The sequence below is a fragment of the Rhinolophus sinicus genome, linkage group LG02 (genome assembly GCF_036562045.2).
Source record: "Rhinolophus sinicus isolate RSC01 linkage group LG02, ASM3656204v1, whole genome shotgun sequence".
In the NCBI taxonomy this organism is placed as follows: Eukaryota; Metazoa; Chordata; class Mammalia; order Chiroptera; family Rhinolophidae; genus Rhinolophus; species Rhinolophus sinicus.
The window spans coordinates 118,447,999-118,470,412 of record NC_133752.1 but is presented as its reverse complement, the minus strand read 5'-3'; the positions used below and the strand labels follow the sequence as shown (position 1 = coordinate 118,470,412).

At 34.5% G+C, this 22,414-nt stretch overlaps 1 long non-coding RNA gene across 11 annotated transcripts in view; it reads left to right on the top strand.

Moving 5' to 3' along the window:
• LOC109452884 (uncharacterized) overlaps nt 1-22,414 on the top strand; it is a 166,695-nt gene that overhangs the window by 46,823 nt on the left and 97,458 nt on the right. The window contains exon 4 of one of the 11 annotated variants that reach the window (XR_012493889.1): nt 9,438-11,461. The exons of 9 other annotated variants lie outside the window; for them this stretch is intronic. This is a non-coding gene — a long non-coding RNA (uncharacterized LOC109452884). Of the gene's footprint in view, nt 1-799; nt 2,969-9,437; nt 11,462-22,414 lie in introns of those variants that run through there. One more of the 11 variants, XR_012493887.1, reaches the window with a different exon arrangement.

The window sequence follows — 22,414 nt, the reverse complement described above, 5'->3', positions numbered from 1 at the left end:
TACATCCTAGTTGTCAAATAGCCAGAATAATCTTGTTAAATCCTCCGTATGTTTCCTATTGCATCCAGAATAACATTTACTCCATATCATGCGCCACAGGACACTGCATGAACTGGGTCCTGCATATTTTTCCAACTCACCTCAAGCCATTCTTTTCCACTTTCATCATTCTCCAGACACAGTGGATTTTGTTTTCCCCTTTATCTGTGAAGTTTGAAGGTTTGGAACTCTTCTAGTTAGGGCAGTCTTCCTCTAGATTATCTAATTCTTTCATGGTTAGGCTCCTCCATCCTATGGAAATCTCAACACAAATATCCTCAGAGGGGTCTCCTTTGACTTCCCAAATTCATGTACTACCCTTTATCACTTCCTCCATATTACGCTATTTTATCTTCCTCATGACCGCTTTTATTATCAGAAGCAATTTATGTACTTGTTTATGTATTCACTATCTTGCTCATTCCAAGAATGCAATGTTGTAAGGGGAGGAATTAGGTAAATCGTGGTCAGTGCTCTTGCTGTATAACCTCCCTCTGGTGCCAGATGCATGGTACCCATTCAATAAATACTGAGTAGTTAGTTGATTGACTGATTGATTGAATAACTCCATCTCTCTGAGTTTTTAAAGGATACCTAAGCATTGAGTTTAATTATCAATGATAAATATTCACAGATTTCACTAGGTATATAGCTTTCTCAGAGAAGCCATGAAGGGGAAGATTCCTATAAGTTACTCGGTTTTTTAATAACCCTCACTTTTTTTGTTTAACCTAAATCAGTCTCTTCTGTCTCTTCCCAGTATATGAAAAACAACTGGATGCCTCTTTGTATCCTTTTTTGTCATTAAAAAACCATCATGAGGCTGGACCTTTTTCTTCTTTCCAGGTCAAATAATTCTGTCATTGTTAACACGTCCTGAATTTCTGAGTGCCTACCTCTGAAATCCCTTACAGAACTGTATTTGTGGCCCCGTCCAATAGAACTATCAGCCACATAGAAATTTTCTGTATTTATGCTGTCCAATACAGTACCCTTTAGCCACATGTGCATAATGAACAGTTGAAATGTGAGGAAGCAGGAACTGAATTTTTAAATTGTATTTAATTTTAATTAATTTAAATTTAAATATCTACATGTGGTTAGTGGCTACGGGATTAGCACAACTCTTTGGAAAGCTGAGGAATATTCTATATACTCTTAGGCAGAAGCACATTTCAGTATATATGCTGCCAAAGCCAGCACAGAAGCACATTCTCTTTACTAGTTGATGACCCATATTAAATATGAAACAGAATATTATTTTTAAAGTTTGTGGGGAAAAAGTGCCAATGATTAAAGCAAATTTGGAATCCAGGTTGTCTTAAATTTGACTTTAATTATTGAATTGATGTCAGGGCATTAATTAGCTATATCAAAATCTTTGGTTATGGAAGAAGCTGATGTTAAGAATTTTGATTTATCGTGTGAACCATTTATTGTAACAACTTCTATGATGCTCCTCATATGTGGCATTTGATACAATTTTATGAAATGAAATATATATAACTATTTGATTTTCTTAATTTTTTAAGACAAATGTCATTTAGACTAGATTTTCCTCAGATACTGTTTGATGATGCTATGTTTATACTTCTTAACACTGATGACACCCCTTGATGTTATACTTATTTTCAGATTTCAAGGTGAGGGATATGTGTTAATTAGAGACAGCTGGAGGCATTTAAAGTTCAGCCTCACATATCTGGGTCATGGTTATATTATGATATCTAGCGTGCTTTCTGACTGAAATAACAATGTTCATTAAACAAGTAAGCAAGATTTATGCCAAATTTAGTTACAAACACATTTTTATTTTTTCAGATTTCCAAGTTGTATTTCACTTCTGATTTGGGGCTTAATATGAGTGTTCACCTTTATTTTGTTTTGGTTGTATTTTTATGAAAGAGAAATGTCTTCATTTAAACAATGAATGTCTACTTTTGCTGGCTTGTTTAATTGAGCTCTGCTTAATGCACAGACTGAATAAATTGGATATGAAATGTAAAAGCAATGTTTTCTATATTGAAATTTTAGTACTGTTGTTAGTTACAAAGCATGCATATACATTTCCATATCACTTCTTCTAATATTTCAGCTTTATTTAATACAGAGATTTACTAAAAATTAAGGGCAGGAAAAGCCTTCCAGATGTCATCTGTGCTATATCCCCCCTAAAGAGGAAAGAACATATGGTTCAAGAAATGAAGGAAATGGTGGACCATTGTATTTTTAGGATACCATGAATACATCACCCTCAAAAACATCTTTTGTTTTGCTTTTTCTCCTTTCTGTAGAATCTAGCTATTTCTGACTCAGTGTGGCAAAAAATATAACTTTAAAAAAATTAGCAGTAAAGGAGATACTGTTTCAATAAAATTGAAATATCATTTTGAATTCTTCACCCATACTCTGGAATGTTAATGAGCTAGAGGGTGGCACATTTTATGCACATATGCACACACATATAAAACGTGAATAACAGCTTTAAGAAAAGTCAGTCTATTCACATAATGTCTAATATGTTCTTCGCGTTTTGATGGTACAGAAAAAAAAATGATAAAACCTTATTAAATTAAACATGTAGTGCTGTTTCTGTAGGGCCAGAGTCTTCATACAAGCAGGACCCTCCTCCCACCCCCATATAGAAGGTGGTATTGCTCAAACACCCTATATTTCATTAGTGCAAGGACAACTGAAAATCATAACTTCTGTGCTCATAAAATGTGAGAAATTTTTCACCTTCCTTCTTTAATGCATAGGCAAAGGCTAAATTTCATGTGTTGTGATGAATAGTAAGCATGCAAATGGCTTTTTTCCCCTGTCAAAGGCAAAATTAAGGGATTTATTACAAAGCTTTCCCCTGAGTGAAAGTTCTAGCTTTAATTAAATGAAATCCATTAGAAAGTATGCCAAAGATATCACCGAAGAAAGGGACAACTGGTGATACATATGGATATATATTGTGATACACATTGTTGGTGAGGTATCAAAATACACACACACACACACACACACACACACATGCATATATTAATACATACATATACCTACATACACACACAAACATATTATTTTTTTTAAATCTGAGAATCAAGAATTTACAAATGCCAGCATCCTTTGCATGTACTAATACACAGCATGGCATAGTCTTTGTTTTACATAGCTGCTCCACACATACACAAATACACACACACACACACACACATGCAGAACAACATCTTCATCTGTAAAATATTTTCTAGATGTAGTTCTTACATTATTTGACTCATAGAATTCCCGTATGGCTCTTACTTCATATATAAATCTGATGGTTTCCCTGAAGCTTCTCCAGGAAGACTTTCCTGAAGCTTCACCATGAATGTCTGTTTTGGAACTTGAGAGAGAGGACTTTCAAGTGTTATACTCTATCTAGTACATTCAACAAAGCTTTATTGATCTAAAATTTTGTATCTCCTGAGTAAATTAAACAAATGCATTTCCCTCTAGATAGGTTTAAACTTAAAAGGTCTAAGGAAGAGGAAGTGAGAGATATTTTTTCTTTCTTTACTTAGTAAATTTTATTCTACAATCTTTAGTTTACATATTGTTAGTCTCAATTATATCTTTAAATTCAGAATAAATATATATACTATAGTATATTTACATTTTATTGAGCAGAAACAGTTATTAAATATTTCTATCTTGAAGAATTGAAAGAAAATAGACACTAGCTAGCAAAGACCAGGCAGTATATAAATCACTCCCCAGAAGTTTATCTGTTCTTTAAAATTTAGGATGATTTTGTCTTTATTTGTCTTATCAAACATTTGTTCATCTTATTTGTCTTTTTAGCAAGCCAATTTTCGGCTTTGTTGAAACTATTGTATTTTTGTTTTTTGTTTCATTGAATTCTGTTCACAATCTTCTGTTATTTTATTTTATGTGTATTGCATTTTTTTTTTTTTAATTAGTTTCAGGTGCACAAGACAGAGCAAAACTTAGACGTTTATCATTTACATCCCTCACACTGTGTGAACCCCCCTCCCCCATCCACCATCCCCCATACGTTCCCAAAACCTCTCACCTTGTATTGCATTTTTTTTCTAACATTTTAAGGTAAAATCTTCTTCATTAACTTTCAGACTATTTTGCCTCATTCCCTCTTTTCCTCCTTTTCTCACCTTTTCACAAATTAAAATGAGAAAATATTAGTAAAACTGAAACAAATGAAGGAGTTAAAGTAAACTTGTTACATGGGTTTTGGAAGGAGAGCAGAGAAATTTAAAGAAACACAAGTAACTGAAAGCATAGACAAAAACAGTTCAATGATTAGACATAGACTTGTACCAATGCAGATGAATTTCTACATTCAATTAAAAAACAAAACAAAAAAACACCTTCAAAACAAAATTTAAAAGAACCTCAGATCTTTATTCCACAGTAATGAATGCCAAAAGACAATACATAAACCATCCTCAGGCTTTGGGAATCTCTTTATCCATTTTATAATCAGAAAAAAAAAATACTATTTTAAGTGGATTATAGTACAACAGAGAATGATAACGATGCACAGAATAAATAGTATGAAGAAATAAGAAAGTTTTGTCCTACAAATAAACTTTTTACTATTTAGATTGGAGTTAATAAAACCTAAATTATGCAAGTAGTAGATACGGGATAGAAAAAAACAAGTTTGGAAGTCACTGTATATCATGAAGCAGTGCCATACAGCATGTTAGAGTTAGCATAAATCCTGAATTGTAAATTAATTAACTCTGTCTCAACATACCCATCTAGTAAGTGGGATAATTACATCAAGCTCACAGGATTATGATGAAATAATACGGTGATATTTTTACATATCAATCTCTTCTCCATTTAATAAAATAATATGTAAAAGGAAGCACTATAAACTTCCAAGTTATATTCCAATAACAGGAATTAATTATTATTGCTTTTACTGCTGAACTTAAATATAGTGGATTTGGCAAATTCTTTTATCTGGAAAGTGAAAAAGAAACTCAAATATTATTCCAGAATTCCAACTCTGAATGACTGAAACAATGATAATGTGTCAAAGAGAGACGGCTTATCGTTTCTTTCCCAAATAGGATTTGCTTACTCTTGAATTCAAGTCTAAGTTCAAGGTATTACTAATAAAAATATGGATACATACAGAGAGGCTGAAGTGGAGGAGAAAAAACATTCATTAAGCTATGGATGTTTAAAATTAAGAACACTTTGTGTTTAGAACGTTTTGGTGGAAGTAGACATGCTTAAGTCAAGCAAGCAACTATAAATTTAAATAGAAAACTTGAAAGATTTAATCTACCTCTCAATTTACAGGTATAAAATTTAGGTAAAACAGCAGACTTAGACATAAATAAAAGGTGTTGATGAATGAATAAAAAAAGATGAATAAAATATAGTTCCTCATTAATTTAACTCTTGAAGGTTGATATTTTTAATTGTTGTTTGTTTTGTTTTGGGAAAGTGGTACAAAGTGAAAATAGAAAATCAAGATCTAATATTAGGCAAACTTCATTGGGTTGGTCAGTAAAATAACCTCAAGGAAAAAAAATAAAGCAGCTGTAGAGGTTTGAGTACAACCAACACTTTGTAGTAAACAGGATGAGGCAGCAGAGGTGCAAATATATGCTCAACAGAGCCAAAAATAGGAGAAAAGTCAAGGAGAAAGAGAATATTAATTTAAGAAATGATTTAATTTTGGAACAAGGAAACCATTGGCAATTTGAGAACAATTTCAGTAGAGCAGTGATGATAGAATCCAGCTGGCAGACTAAGGCAACGGGGGAGTGGAGAGAAAACAAAAGCATCATCAATCCTTGGAGAAATGGGAATACATTTTCAAGCTTGTGTTCTCAGGGCATGTCACAGTCCCTGGCATTTAGTGGCAATACCAGGAGCATCTGTTGAAATGAATTGAATTTGAGTATGATAGTTCAAGATCAAGAAGCTGGTTAAAAGAATACAGGAGAAACATTAAGTAACAGAGTGGGTAAGGCACATGGAAATAGCAAGAGTCATTGTTCACATAAACCTGGGATCTTGACCCAAGTGTTGATAGATTATTATTGCATGAGAAGTCTCAGAAATTGAGGTGAAAGGTGATGCAAAGACAAAGTTTCCAGCACAAATCTGATCAACGGAAAAGGGATACTCAAAAAGTGGTATTATGCTGGCTTTCTCCATTTAGTAAATTTCTTATACCCTTCTCCTATACTGGAGCCAATTCCTATGCAGGAATAGACAAGACTTAGAGACTTAAAGTTAAGAACAGAAGATGACGTACTTCTTGGGAAATCGAGTTCAAAAACAGAAGAAAACACACAAATTTGGACTTAGTAGGAAAAATTTGTGCTAGGAAGGAGATTTGTGAATGGTAATAAGGAAGAAATGGAATATAAATATAAAATGAAGCCTTAGCTCTTGATAGAACTTTCTTCCTAGAGCTAATGAGAAAAGATGAAGGGATTGGTACAGAGAAAAAGCTGCCAAGTTGATGATGAGGAAAAATGCTGAATACATGTCAGGGAAGTTAAATCTTCTTTAGGAAGTAACATGCTGGTTCCTCTAATGAAAAATAGGCCAAAGGAGAATGACAACATTGAAGATGGCAGAGCAAAGTTGTTCTAGTGGGAGATTCATGAAATAAATGCATAAAGAAAAATTAAATGTTTTCCCTCTATTAAAATAATCAGCTAGATGCTATTTTATATCATGCATGGGCTAGCGCTACAGTGTTTTGCATATTCCTGGTTTATGACAAAACAAGCAGTTAAAATGATCCAAGAATGGGGATTGTTTTTGAAGAACACATTATTATAAAATTATATATGAAAACTAAGGTCTGACAATTAAGTTTGCGAACTCATCCTAGAAAAAATGCTACATATCTCATTGCTGAATATCATTATGATCACCTTTGAAGTACTCCCCTTGGGAAGCTATGCACCAACACCAGCTCCTAGTCCACTCTTCAGAGCAATTTTGGAACTTTTTTTCTGGAATAGCCATCAGAGCTGTCATTGTATTAACCTTGATGTCCTGAATGTCATCAAAATGTCTTCCTTCCAATATTTCCTTTATCTTTGGGGAAAGAAAGAAGTCACTGGGGGCCAGATCAGGTGAGAAGGGAGGGTGTTCCAATACAGTTATTTGTTTACTGGCTAAAAACTCCCTCACAGATAGTGCCGTGTGAGCTGGTGCATTGTTGTGATGCAAGAGCCATGAATTGTTGGCGAAAAGTTCAGGCAGTCTAACTTTTTCACGCAGCCTTTTCAGCATTTCCAAATAGTAAACTTGGTTACCTGTTTGTCCAATTGGTACAAATTCATAATGAATAATCCCTCTGGTATCAAAAAAGTTAGCAATATCATTGCAACAAGTTCGCAAACTTAATTGTCAGACCTTGTATATTCATTATAAAATTTTATATAGTCATAAATCTAACTATTGTAAAGTACATATTAAAACATTAGTTTTAATTAAATATGTAGTAATTTTCAACACATTTTGACTTTATGTTTATAAGGTTATCATTTAAAGGACTCTAGGGTAGTGATCTTTTAAAGCTCTCTGGACCAGCAGAGACTCTATTTTACAAAGGTGCTATTGTACAAAGTGAGACTAAACAAGAAAGCAGCATATTTTTATTAGTTATAAGGATCTTTTTTATGGAGTAACTTGCCACACTGTTACCAGCTTCTTTTCCTAAATCATAAAAAAAAAAACCTTCCATTTTTTAATGTCAAGTTGCACTTCAAAATCATATTTTCTCTACTTACTTTATTTGAAGTGAAATTGCTTATTTTTCTGTTGCTTTTCTATCAAAAGTGCTTTCTATGTACCATAGTTTTAATAGCTCACTTTTAAAGCTGACTCACCTCATTTCCCCCAATGTAATTTCAGTAATTTACTGAATTTTAAAGGAAATGTATCTGGGTTATACTCTCTAGACCCTAAGAGCATATACCATTAATGCCAAAATATGTCTACACGTTAGATTCTTTAAAGAGTTGAATTCAGACACGTTAAAAGCACCAGATTAGCCTCATATATTAAGCATAGGCCAAAATGTGGAGAGATTTAAATCCACATACATTGCTGATAGGGGTATACAATGGTACAACCATTTTGGAATATATTTTTTTGTATTTTCTTATAAAACTAAGCATATACCTAACCTTCTACCAGAAATTCCACTGTTAGATATTTATCCAAGTGCAATGAAATCATCAATGCACACATTGACTGGAATATGAGTGTTCAAGAAGAACATATAAACTGTTAACTACAATGGGTAATATATCATAAATAGCACATATGATATATAATAGCTAAAATAATTCATACATGTAAATAGTATAATCCAGTTTAATAATTATGTAAAAATGATTCATGATAGCTAAATTAATTTAATATGTATCTTTATTATACTTATAAGTTAGCTAATTGTACATATAGCTATATGTATATATTATATATGTGATATAATAAAATGATGTTATACGTATATATCATGTTTGCATAGATATATAACATTAATTTAGTCTAAATTATGAAATTTATTAGGATATATATATAGCTTTATCTGCATATAAATATATTCTGGTGTGAACACCCATTTCTACCCATTACCCAAATTAAAATATTTAATATCCAAACCTCAACAATAGCCTGAATCCTAATCTAGATATTCTTATACAAGATTTCAAGGCACTGCCACCTTTTTCTTTTATCTGTAATATCCAGCTAAATTGCTCCTCTTATTGTCATATACTTGAGAATGGGCTGCTTTGGCATATGTTGCGTGCATTCAGAAGATGCGCAGCACATTTTCATCCGTACACATAAACACCATGATGTCACTCATGTGTAGATATGTAAATAAATGTAAATTACATATTTGGAATCGGTCGACCTGTTCCAAATCCACCTCATATTTTCTGCAACTACTTATTTTATAATACAGTCTAATCCATTTCTGTCCCTTTTCTTTAATTCTTTCAAAATATAGACCCTTCAGGAATTCTATTCTTTTCTGATCGCTGACTATACTTTTCTCTCTTTATTTCATCTTCTTTTCAATTCTTAAGAATGTTGACCTCAGGAGATACTTATCTTCAGAGTCACTTACCTTCTCTGATTCCCAGATTCCTCAGCCTGTACAATGTGGATAGAGCTATCTAATTTGGAGGGATATTGTAATAATTACACTAAATAATCTGTGTAAGGTGCTTAGGATAATGGTAAACCTTACGCCATGGTAAATACCGGGTTTTTATATTTCAACGTGGAGCTGCTTCTATAACTGCCTAAAGCATTTGAGCTCTTCTTCATCAAGTATTTTTTTGATGATCTGACTTGCCTTTGTCCTTTACTTTTGAAATCTTTAGTTTTTTCTTTCTGCAATGTTAGCCAACATAAGTACTGCCACAAGATGTGCCACAATCCTGAGTTTCTGCTTAGAAAAAGAGTGAAGGGGCAGGGTAAGTAATGGTGAACTGTATCATACCACCCAGTGTCAGCAGTGAGTGGGACAGAACAGCATGTTCAGAGACTAGAGCACAGCTGAGCAGATGTCTTGGGTACGATCCAGGAACAATACCAAAGAGAGGAACAGTGAGGAAATTGAAAGCTTTGGACAGAGTGGCATCCACCAGGGACCCTGAGTATACCTTTGCTTACAAATTAAAAGACTACACAGTTTTTGTCTTCGATGATTCTTCAGTTGAGCCTCTGTAAGAGATTCAAGTGAACATCAATTTAAAATTTGTATCCTCAAGCTAATTTTACATTGTAAAATATTATCAATATACAGAGGGTGCCAAAAAAATGTATACACATTTCAAGAAAGAAAGAAAAAAAACTGTTACAATTGTAATACTCATTATAGACCAATAACAAAAGATGAATACAAGTCACATTTGACTTCTGCAATTACAAGAGGTGCTCAAAGTGGTTACCATCAGCGTCTAGACACTTTTGATTACGGCGAACCACGTTGACCAAATTGTCCACTTGTATACATTTTTTGGCACCCCATATATATGTAAACATATTCAAATATGTATATCAATAGCCTAAGTTTCAAAATAGTGTCTCTTGGTTGCCATGTCATGGTTTGTGTGATTGAGAAGGTTTTAAATAAGATTTTCTCTGAATTATAGATTTTGACTTAGAGCCATGAAAGGGAGATGTTGGTGAGCAATCTAAGTGATCCCTGACCTACCTCTCACTGCCATCTGAATTCTAAATAGGCAAGTATACATTGTGTTCTTTATCAGAGCAAGCTGCCCAAAAGACAAAGCTGCACCATTAAAATCGAAAGGCGCAAACGTCAGCATAACTCTGAGACACTGGCATTTCCAATAAGAAAACTTCATTAAGGGGATGGTGCTTTTCCCAGTGTTCTATTTTTATGCCCTGTTAGAGAAAATGATGAGAGTTTCTGTTTTTTGAAAGAGAGAAATCAAAGGTGTTCACAGATGAATGGTGTTTATATATTTGACAATTTATCTTTGGGGGACAGTTTGATCAAGATACCAGTTTATTACCTTTGAAATACTGATGAGATTTTTCCTTCCAGAGGAAAGTAGTCTGTTCATAAGAATCAAGTAATTATTAGTGTATCAAAGAATTTTCTCCAGATGCTTATCTTTTGTTTTTTTTCACTGCATATATGGTACATACTACTTTTAGCATTCAACAACTGAATCAGCAATAAGTGACCTTTTGGAAGTGACATGCCTAGTCTTCATTTGTTCACTCTAACTTCAGATTTCATGAGCCAGCAATGTACTTTAATGATTAGATCTATTTATACAATGTAAGTATTATTTCAGACAAGCAATAATGATTTAAAAGAATGGTTTATGATGTAGCTTATTTGTTTGTTTGTTTGTTTGTTTGTTTGTTTAATTAAATGAGAATAAATGCAGTCCATGCGATCCTTGATCCTTTGCTTTTCTTTCTGAAAGTTGCAGGAGTTAACTCATCTCTTGTGGGAGTCATTATGAGGCATATTTCTCTGCTCTGTTGTTCCTGGGATAGCTAATGGCAACAGTGGCTTTCAAGAGGGAGCATTTGCTCCCTGTATTTGCTGGAAGAAGGGACTGTTTTATTTCATCTTTGCATTCTCTGTGCCTGGTACCTAAGAGGTATTCAATAGTGATTGCTCAATAAGTAAAACTGGTTTTGAAGTATCCTTTTCAGGTATGTTTGTTTGACGTACAATTATATCGAATTATATTATTCTCCCATGGGGCTGTATTAGAATGCATCATGTTTTCAGAAGCATTCATTTAAAAACTCACTGCATTGAATGAACATCAAATTATGAAACTGAAATGATCCTTTTTTTTTCTAAAGGCTCCTTTTAGCTCATGGTCTCTTGGCAGGAACAGAATTAAAATACATGTGTAACATCTTTTTTCTAATGGAGGAAGAACAAATCGTTAGAGTGGGATGCTACTGAGGTTACCAGCACAGGTGTGAGTTTACCTTGAATCAGCTGGGTTGGCTCGAAATGAAGGAATCGCAGTCTCTGTTCCCATCTAGAAATACAGTTCTTATCATAAAGGTCTTATACTATAACGTTAACACTAAAACCAAAATTATAATATAGTTAATAATTATTACAAATGTGTTTGCTTCTTTAGCCCTCATACTAATCATCTGGCATGTTCATATCTATTTTGCAAATGAGGAAATTGGGGTTTAGCGAGGTTAAGTAAGCTGCCAGATGTTACAGAGCCAGTAAGTGTCAGGATCAGGATTTGAACCAAGTCTGTGAAATCCAAAGTTCACATAATTAAGCTTGTGCCAGTGTTTCTCCTACTTAAAATTCTGCAGATATAGTCTCATGGGTTTGAGAATTCTACTTGAATAAGCATGTATGGCTGCCATTAGTTGCAACATTTTCTAATTTAAGAAGAAACAATTGGCTCACCTCTAACATTGTAGTAAAGATGAATTATTCTACATTCACTATTTCCCAAAAATGTGTTCATCAGAATATACTGCTCACTCTGTTAGGCACTGGGCATAGAGAAATTAGGCACACAAAATTATCTGCCTCATGCAGTGTGCATTTTGGTGGGGGAAGACAGACAATAAATAATAAATAAATATGCATAGAATATAAAATGGTGACAAGTGATAATGAAAAAAATAAGCAGGGCAAAGAATGAAATGAGATTTGTGAGTTTATGGGTTACAACTTAAAAGATGGTCAGTGAAGACCGCATTATACAGGTGATAACTAATCCCAGAACTGATTGGATAAAGAAATAGAAGAGAGCAAGCCTTGAGATTATCCAGGAAAAGAGCCATCCAGACAGGGGCAGTCTAGGTAGAGAGCCTCAGCTGTAGGGTACCTGCTGTACTCAACAAATAGCAAGGAAATCAGTGTGCTGGGGCAAAATGAGCAAGGTGAAAGTATTAGGACAGAGCGAGAATGGGATCAAATTGTGTAGGGATCCGGAGGCCACCATCAGGATTTCATTTATTCTGAGTGTGATGGGAGTCATTGATGGGCTCTGAGGATTAAAGAGATGTGGCATGTTTGGAAAAAAAATCACTCTGTTTGCATGGCCAAAAATAGATAGTAAAGGTCCAAGATAAGATGCAATGAATCAGTTAGGAGACTATTGCAACAATCCAAATATGTGAGGCTGGTGGCTGTAGATGATGGCATGAATATGGAAGAAATTTTGGTTAGGAGGTATAGGTAAGAAAGAGTATAGATGGAACTGAGCCCTAGAGCTCTAATTTTAGAGGTCAAGGAAATTAGGATAATTCAACAAAGGAAAGTGAAAAGGAGCAGCAAGAGAGGTGGTAGGAAAACCCAGAAAAGTATGGTATACTGAAAGCCAAGTACGTAATGTTTCGAGAAGAATAGTAATCAATGGTGTCAGATGCTGCTGCTTGCTAAATATGATCAGGACTAACAACTTCCCATTGTGTGAGCAATTTGGGGCTCACTAGGAAACCTGCCAAGCAGTGGTGGCTTCCAAGCCTGATAGAAGACATTCATATAGTGTGGGATATTCATTTCTTAATTTATTTAATAAAATAAAAATGTGATCTGTTATCACAAAAATATTCTGTGTGTTGTATTTTTATTTGCATCAAAGATGAATTTTTCTTTAAGTAATAACTTAAAAATTTTCCAGAGTTACATTTTGGGGAACACTATTAGATTGATGGATATGTCAAAATAGCAATTCTTAGATTTAAAAATTAACCATCACACACAAGGACCAATACCACTTGGATAATTTTATAGATTTGTTCAATTTTAATTTAAAAATCTGCTTGGTATTATAGTTTTATTAGATCTGTAGTCATAAAGAGTTTAAACCTGGTATGTTTGACCATATTTATTTGAAATTAATAATTAAAAAAAATAAGTCAATATAAATGAGGAGTATCTGAGAATTGTTCTCCCTGAGAAGAGAGGAGGGCAATACTTAATAATGACAAACTGCACCATACTATACCATCTCCCAGCAGGCATGGATCATGGTTGGAAGGAGAGGAAACTATTATTGATGCCAATTGTAAAACCTCACAGTTCATTATGAGTAATAAGTTAATATAAGTTTTTAAAACATTGCTTGACACATAACAAATGTCATATGTTTGCTATTATTATAACTGGAAGTTTTGGATATATAGCGTATTTTGCAAGACTGTAAAAATTATTTTACATTTACTTATTTAATAACATAATCCTTGCCACATCCTAAATTTTTACTTATTCTTTTGATTTTTTTATACCATCTTCACATGTAAGCAAAGTAAAATAATTATATCCTAGAACCAAATGATAGGATATAACAGATTGTGAACTCACTTCACAAAAAAGATTTATGTGTATTCTAAGATAGGGACTCTTGACATCTTAATTTTGATCTTAATATTTGACTATTCATGTTAATGAATTTTCATGACTGAGTTCTATCTGCCTCATATTTCACACCATTATGTGAAGAATTCATTTTTGTGTATCTTCAACTGAAAGAAGTTGGCATTTATTAGTAAAAAAAATATATTTCTATTGATTCTTATAATATATAACACAAACAATATATAGTATACATAATTTATATAGTTTATGCATATATATGTATAGTACATATGTAACATACACACATATACATTGTGTGTGGTATAAGAAAACAAGATTTGGAATATGAATATATTGTATGCTTATATTTATTTATAACCCATATTTATGTATTTACATATAAAGTAATTAGTTTTTAGTACGATGTATAGTGCAATCTTTTAATGTAATTCCTTTGTGCAAATAAATGGTAAACTTAAATTTTTTTTAATGAATACATTATTTATGGTAACTTTAATACAGATTCCATTAATGATATCGGAGTGTTGCCACAATATGTTCAGTGTTTCACTTAGAATATTAAGTTAGGTATTTTCAATCCCATAATATAACGTATGTTTGCAGTCCTGAGTCTGAGAATTAACATGAAATTGTATTTCTCTCCCCAACAACCAGACTTTTCTTTAAAGTCTTCTATTTGCATATTTAAGGATAGTGTAGGTTGAGGTCTTTGAAATAATTTCAGCTTCAATTCTCTGACTCTACATTCTCTGTATTTCATGGACTACTTAAGGCCAATTCTATGTGAAAAACTCCCAACTGTTATTACTTTGTTGGAAGAAGCAAGGGGAAAAAGAATGTCTTAAATTAATTTTTTAGACCATACTTAGTCCAGATTTTCTTTCTTTTCATATCCTCTTCTGCTTTTTGGTGTTATTGACGTTCTTTAAACAAGGCCTTGAGCTATTCATTGCTAGTGATTCACTACCAAAAGACTTTCTGTTAAAGGATTTCATTTTGGTTTAAGGAAAAGGAAACTATGAAACTGGTAACTCATTTGAAATGTTGAATCACTGAAAATTAACAAATGTAGGTTTTAAACATTTAAAAGTTTAGGTAAAAAACCACACTTTGCATAAATAACTACTTATTTGAAGAGTTTTTAGCCTTCAAGTTATCATGCTTTTGGGTAAAAATGTAATTTATTTTCAAGGCTTTCCTGTTCAATCTTCGATTTTTACTATACAGACTTGGTTTAAAATTAAGTTATTTTAATCAATATTTCTTTCAAGTTAAATATGTACTAAGCGATTCCAAATCCTCATATATATATATATACATATACATATATATTTCATTTCAAAATATATTCTTATTCAACACAATTGTATATAATTATTTTGGATGTCACAAATTTAAAAAAATCAAACTAACATATGTACTCATATTTATAACCTGTTTTATATTCTATTTCATTTCTTCTAATTTTTCTGACCTAAGTTCTGGCAAATGAACCTGGTAATTCTTGTTTCACATGCTTTCTAGATGTATACTGCTTTATTCTTGTAAATGTAACAGAAATGTGCAATGTTTTAGCCCTTTGGACACTCATCAGGCACCGATTGTTTACAGAAGTGAACTGGGTAGCAAGAATTTAAACTGCCTTGAAATCATTAGATGATTAGCTTTCCCTTGAATCCCATGTCACCCTAAACAGGCTTTCTGAAGAGCCCATTATATTCTTCTTCCCCTGGTACTGATCAAGGAAAATAAAAATAGAAGCATGGTTGAGTGCAATGTTGATTTTGAGAAGAGGCATTGTTTAAAAAGAGAATGCTAGGAAACTGCTATAAAATACAAACATTTATTCAGGCATAAGAAACAATGCCAATTGATTTGCCTCAAAGTCCAGAGCTTTTAAAAAACCCTTTTCCAGTGAGTAAAATCTCAAGAGAAATTGCTCAGTTATTTTCCTAAATGATAAGACCATGGATGTTAAGTAGTAAACTCACTTTTTCATGCAAAAAATATTGAAGTTGTCTTTAAATAATAGTAATATTGGTTTCAGGAAGCAAATAAAACTGCATATGAAGAATGGCTGATTTAAGATTTCTAACAAGAAGAGTCTATCATCAATATAAAAAATGACCAGGTCCATGTTAGCAGTTAAAACTAGAAACAGGATCAATACTCATTGAAAAAACATTGATTCATATATTGTGGACATATATCATTTATTGCAATATTCTCTGAATATATGCCATGGTGATTACTGGATGTAAAACATGAAAAGTGAAATTTTAAGTAAAAATAGATTCAATAAATGTATCTATTTTTCTCTTTGAATATACTTGCAATGCTTGAATTTAAAAAAAGCACAGGCCAACTACTTACTGTAATGTTAGCCTTGTATTTGGACATTAGGGGCTTGAATATTAAAGCTTATATAACAATGCCATTAAATGGGATATCCCCCCTCACTTGTAAGACTGGTGTTCAGACAAGAACATCAATATTTTTTCCCCAAAATACTACAGTTAAAAGTAGTGCTCACAATAGAAATATCCAAGACACCAGATTAGATAAATGCTGTGCCTGCCTCCTTCTGTGAAAACATTAAAATTATCACTAAATTATAGAACAGTCAACCTGGAGAACCATCTGAAGTCTAGCTGAACAAAAGTTTTATAACAAGTGATATAAAGTAGAAGCAACATTGAGGTGTGGAGACATGGAACAGGCTGTCTCCAAACTTCCATGTGGTGGTTGAAAATCAGGAGGAATATTTGGCCACAGAGGTTCTACCTAGAGGAGCAAAGTACCCAAGCACCACATCAGGCTCCCCAGCCTGGAGTACTGGTGCTGAGAAGAGGAGCCCCTACAATATCTATCTGTGAAGAACAGCGGAACTCCAACCATCCTGGTGGGATAAAAGGCTGTGGGAAACCCAGACATCCTCTTAAAGGGCCTGCGCATAGTCTCACTTGCTTACAGATGCTCACCCTGGGCTCCAGTGGAGGGAAAGTCACTCAGGGCGGTGAAGACATTGGGGAGAGTCTGGGTTATGTGGTTTCAGGGTGAGGACTGGAAGGACAGTCTCCATTTTCCCTGTGTGGCGACCCCTCCTATGCAACCAGCAGGCAAGCACCATCTTTCCTTTGTTGAGCCCTCCCCAACGTGTCCAAATCTGAATCTGGTTGGTGTGATGAGCTCCTCTGGGACCCCGCCCTACCCAATTCACCCAATGCCGGAGGCACTTTCTCAGTGAGCCACCAACCCCTCACACTTTTTTCTTGGGAAACTATCAGAGATAGCAGGCCTCAGGCAGGTAGCAACTGGCCTCAGTGTGCTCTGAGACTAGCTCAGCTGAGATTGCTGAGTAGCTCTAGGCTTAGCACTGGCACCAAACCAGAATCTACATTAACCTGCTGAACACCACTCATCCCACTCTAATGACTCCCTGAAACCCTGTCTCACCCAACTTGCATACTACAAGAGGCTTTATCAGCAATTGAGCCTTAAGGGAGCAGGCAGGTAGCAGCAGGCCTTAGGGTGTCCTGACTTTTTGCGGAGCTACCCCAGTACTGGTATTGGAGACAGCCATCCTTGGTTCCAAGCATGGCCTCTCCTATACACCTCCAAATATAGCCCAGACAGGAAACAACCACAGATCACTTCCTAACTCCTACCAGGTAATCCCCAGCAAGTCACAGGCTGTGGCTTACATAGGACTACACATGAACCCCTCGCAAGAGGCCCCAGAACCAACATACTTGGAGGTGGGCTTCAGACCACAGCAAAGCACCAGCCAATTAGCCCCACAAGTGGCACACACAAAGAGTGGTCTCAACAGTCACCAGAGCCCACTGGGGCAAATCCCACTCACTGGGGTAAAAGCACAGCACCCCATAAGCTGTAGACATGGACAAACCCCACAGCCAGTCAGCAAGAGGGTCAATCATCCCCAATAGCATCATGGCTCAAATATAACAGGAGGGCATACATAACCTACACAGGGACACTCCTGGAGAATCCAGCATAGGTGACCCGGGAGACTGTGCCACTGGGCCCCACAGCGCACCTAACTACATATGGCCACCTGGTCAAGACTGGAAGATGTAGCAGATTTACATAATGCATAGAAACAAACAGAGCAACAGGCAAAATGAGGAAACAAAGAAGCACATCTCAAATGGAAGAACAGGAGAAAACTCCAGAAAAATTTTGTGTAAAATGGAGGCAAGCAACCTACCAGATACAGAGTTTAAAACAATGGTTATAAGAATGCTCAAGGAACTTACTGAGAACTTCAACTTAGAGATAGCAAGCAAAAAAATAAATAAATAAATAAAAATAGAAACCATAAAGAAAAAAAAAAAAAGGTCAGAAGTGAAGAAAGAATTGAAATGGAGAATGCACTAGAAGACCTCACCAGCACTCTAGATGAAGCAGAGGACTGAATCAGCAATTTGGAGCACAAAGTAGCAGAAAACACCCAATTGGAACAGCAAAAAGAAAAGAGAATTCAAAATAATGAGGATAGTTTAAGAGACCTCTGGGACAACATCAAGCATACCAACATTCACATCAGAAGGGTACCAGATGGAGAAGAGAGAAAGCAAGGGATTGAGAATCTATTTGAAGAAATAATGACTGAAAACTTTCCTAACCTGGTGAAGTAAATAGACACACAAGCCCAGAAAGCACAGAGTCCCAAACAAAATGAACCCAAACAAGCCCACACCAAGACACATTATAATTAAGATGACAAAGGTTAAAGACAAAGAGAGAATCCTAAAAGCAGCAAGAGAAAAGCAATTAGTTACCCACAAGGGAACTCCCATAATACTGTCAGCTGATTTCTCAACAGAAACTTTGCAGGCCAGAAGGGATTGGCAAGCAATATTCAACGTGGTGAAAAGCAAGGATCAATGATGAAGATTACTCTACCCAGCAAAGCTATTATTTAAAATTGAAGGACAGATAAAGAGCTTCCCAGACAAGAAAAAGCTAAAGGAGTTCATCACCACCAAACCAGTATTACAAGAAATGTTGGAGGGATGTTTTTTAAGAGAGAAAAGACAAAAAAACAACAACAACAAATATGTGAATAACAAAATGGCAATAGCTACACATCTATCAACAATACTTTCAATGGAAATGGATAAATAACTGCGCCAATGAAGAGATATAGAAAGGCTGAACAGATAAGAAAACAAAACAATTGCATATGCTGCCTACAAGACACTTCAATTTAAAGACACTCACAGACTGAAAGTAAAGTGATGGGAAAATGATATTTCATGAAAATGAAAACAAAACAACAACAAAAAGCTGGAGTAGCGACACTTATACCAGACAAAATAGACTTTTAAACAAAGGCTCCAACAAGAGACAAAGAAGGATCCAGTATCTCACTTCCGGGTATTTATCCAAAGTAACCCAAACGCTATTTTGAGGGGTCATGTGCCTCCATATGTTCATTGCAGCATTGTTTACTATGGCCAAGATGTGGAGGCAGCCTGGGTGTCCATCGATGGAAGAATGGATAAAGAGGAGAGAGTACATATATGCAATGGAATATTCCTCAGTCATGGAAGGGAATGCGTTCTCGCTATTTGTGGCAGCATGGTTGGGACCTGGAGGGTATTGTGCTGAGTGGAGTATGTGAGACACACAAAGACAAATGTAATGTGATTTCACATATATATGGAATCTAAAGAACAAAAGAAACAAACAAACAAAATAGAAACAAACTCATAGATACAGACAACATTTAATGGTTGCCAGATAGGAGGAGACTTGGGCATGTGGGTGAAGAAGGGAAAGAGATTAAGAAGTGCAAATTTGTTGTTACATGGCAGTCACGGCAGTCATATGGTAGGGTATACCATAAGGAATATAGTCAATAATATTGTAATAGTTATGTATGTTGTCAGATAGGTACTAGGTTTATCAGGGAGATAGATGGAAAGGGGGTTGGGGGCAGTGTGAAAAAGTTGAAGGGATTAAGAAGAACAAATTGGAAGTTAAAAAATAGTCAATGGGGATATAAATTAAAGTACAGGAAATACAATCAATAATATGTTAGTAACTATGTATAGTGCCAGGTGGGTACTACTAGACTAGTCAGAGGGATCACTTCTAAAATTATGTAAATGTCTAACCATTGTACTGTACACTTGAAATTAATATAAAATAATATGGAATGTCAGGTGTACAATTCTGTATTACATCATCTATAAATCCCATTGTGTGTTCATCACCCAGAGTCAGTTCTCCTTCCATAACAATTGTCACCCCAATAAATTTAATAAAATTAAAAAAAATAATAATAATAATATGGAATGTCAACTGTAATTGAAAAATTAAAAAGGGGTAGGGGAAGGTGAAGAGGAATAAGAGATTCAAATTTCCAGTTATAAAACACATAAATCATGGAAATGTAAAGTACAGCATAACGAATATAGTCAATAATATTGTAATAGTGTGGTACAGAGGTTTGTCACACAGTTGCTGGATTTATCATGGTGGTCACTGCTTTAGGTATATAAATGTTGAATAACCATGGTGTACACCTGAAACTAGTATAATATTGTATGCCAGCTATATTTTAATAAAAACCTTTTTAAAAAAAATAGTACTTACATCAATGTCAGTTTTAATACAGCTTCTCAGTGTTATGCTTAGAAGCCAGAAAAATGTCTTTCAATCACTCCAATCTTAGAAAATGTACAGAAATAAACATACATTTGTTGTCCAACAAATGAGAATGTGCTGCTGTTATCTGTTTCTTAGGGTAGCATAGTGATGGTGGATGGTTATTAAGAAGTACTGTCATTTATACAAATGTTACAGATCACAGAGATCCCCCAGAAAAGGGCCTTTAACAGGCTCTCTATGCCATTTCAATATTTGAAATTTCACAGTGCTGTAAAAGTCTTATTTCTAAATGAAGTCCATGATCATACTGGATTTTAAGCCTCATTCCACTGGCTCAGTCCTCAGTAGAGAATGAGAACAAATGGGCCCAAGCAGAAAAGTGGTCTCATAGATTTTAGTCAAAAAATGTTTTTGTTATGATTGGGATAGTGGTTGTGATTATCGTTGTCACTTTGTTGAGTATTCACTTATGTGACAGCTCTAAAAAAATTCTACTTTGAGACCAAACTTCTAACTATGACAATATTTAATTCAGTAATACTTGAGTATATCCTACTCCATCCTCAGGTCTCTTCCACGAGGTAAAAACTCGTTCTAATGTCTTGCATTTTTTAAAAAATATACTTAAATGTTTGTTTATTTCAGCCAAAGTCATAGTCTGCCCAGTTTGTTAATTGCAGATTAACTGAGAGCGCCAACAAAAGCCTGTCTCTAAAATGAGAGCTTGCACTTAAATTAACTAATTTGTTTATTAGTTTGTTTATTTGCTGGAAGAGTAAAAGAATGATATTCTGTTAATGGCTTGCATTTTATCTGGTACTGGTAATTTACAAAGTACTACTTTTGAGGTCTATTAGAGTGAAATGGAGAACTTAGAAAGGCTAAGAATTGGGGCAAATATGTATGTTACAGCCTGACTAGCTGCTTGCGTCCCTTTTTCATTTATTGCCTCTCACCCTCCCTCACCCAGAAATAACCAAAACTATGTGTATAAAATTAGGACAGTGTTATAAATCTTAGACTGTAAGATACATTTTCTAATTGGGCTGTGAGACATCCTAAGAACTCTGAAGAACCCCTATTCCAGCTCGGGTATGAAGGGCAGGAATCCAGAGACAGGTAGGAAGGTCCCATTTCAACCCAAGCAACTCCATTTCCCTCTTTTACAAATCGAGCTGCAGCGGCTTCAGATATTGTCTGTTTGATTTTGAAATTTAACGGGGGAAAAAAAAAAAAAAAGAAAGAAAGAAATTGCCTCAATGGAAAGAACTGTTTTTCTAGAATGTTTATAAAAAAAATGATTTTGTGGACTACTATTATTGGAGTTTAAGCTAGATAGCATTCTTGGATCTAAAATCTTGAGCTCTTTTTTACACATTTGATCTTTTTGCTTGTCTGAGGGCCACATCTTGCCATCTAAAAATAATTTCTAAAGAATGAATTTATGATGAATTCTTGGATAATAAATGAAGCCTTTTTCCTTAATTCCAAGGACTATTTCAAACCCCAGAGACTAGAAGAGTTAGTCACTGTGTACTTGAGAGAGAAAGCTGGTCCATTAGTGTTTTTAAACTAACATTACTTTGAAAGTATGCTAATGTCATTTTCTGTTTTTAAAAGAAATTACACAGAAAAAAGCTGAATTGGAGAAAAATCTTAAAACTGAATCACCAAAGAAATATTACCAGATGGAGATACTAATATTAGATTCCCTAAGGCCAAAAATATAATCTAAATATAATAACAGAAAGAGAACTTTTGTTCTAGTCACCCAATTTTTATTTTTGATATCTGCATACATAGAAATTATTTCTATTTATACTTAAAAGAATATCCCTGTCTTGAACTTTAGAAAAT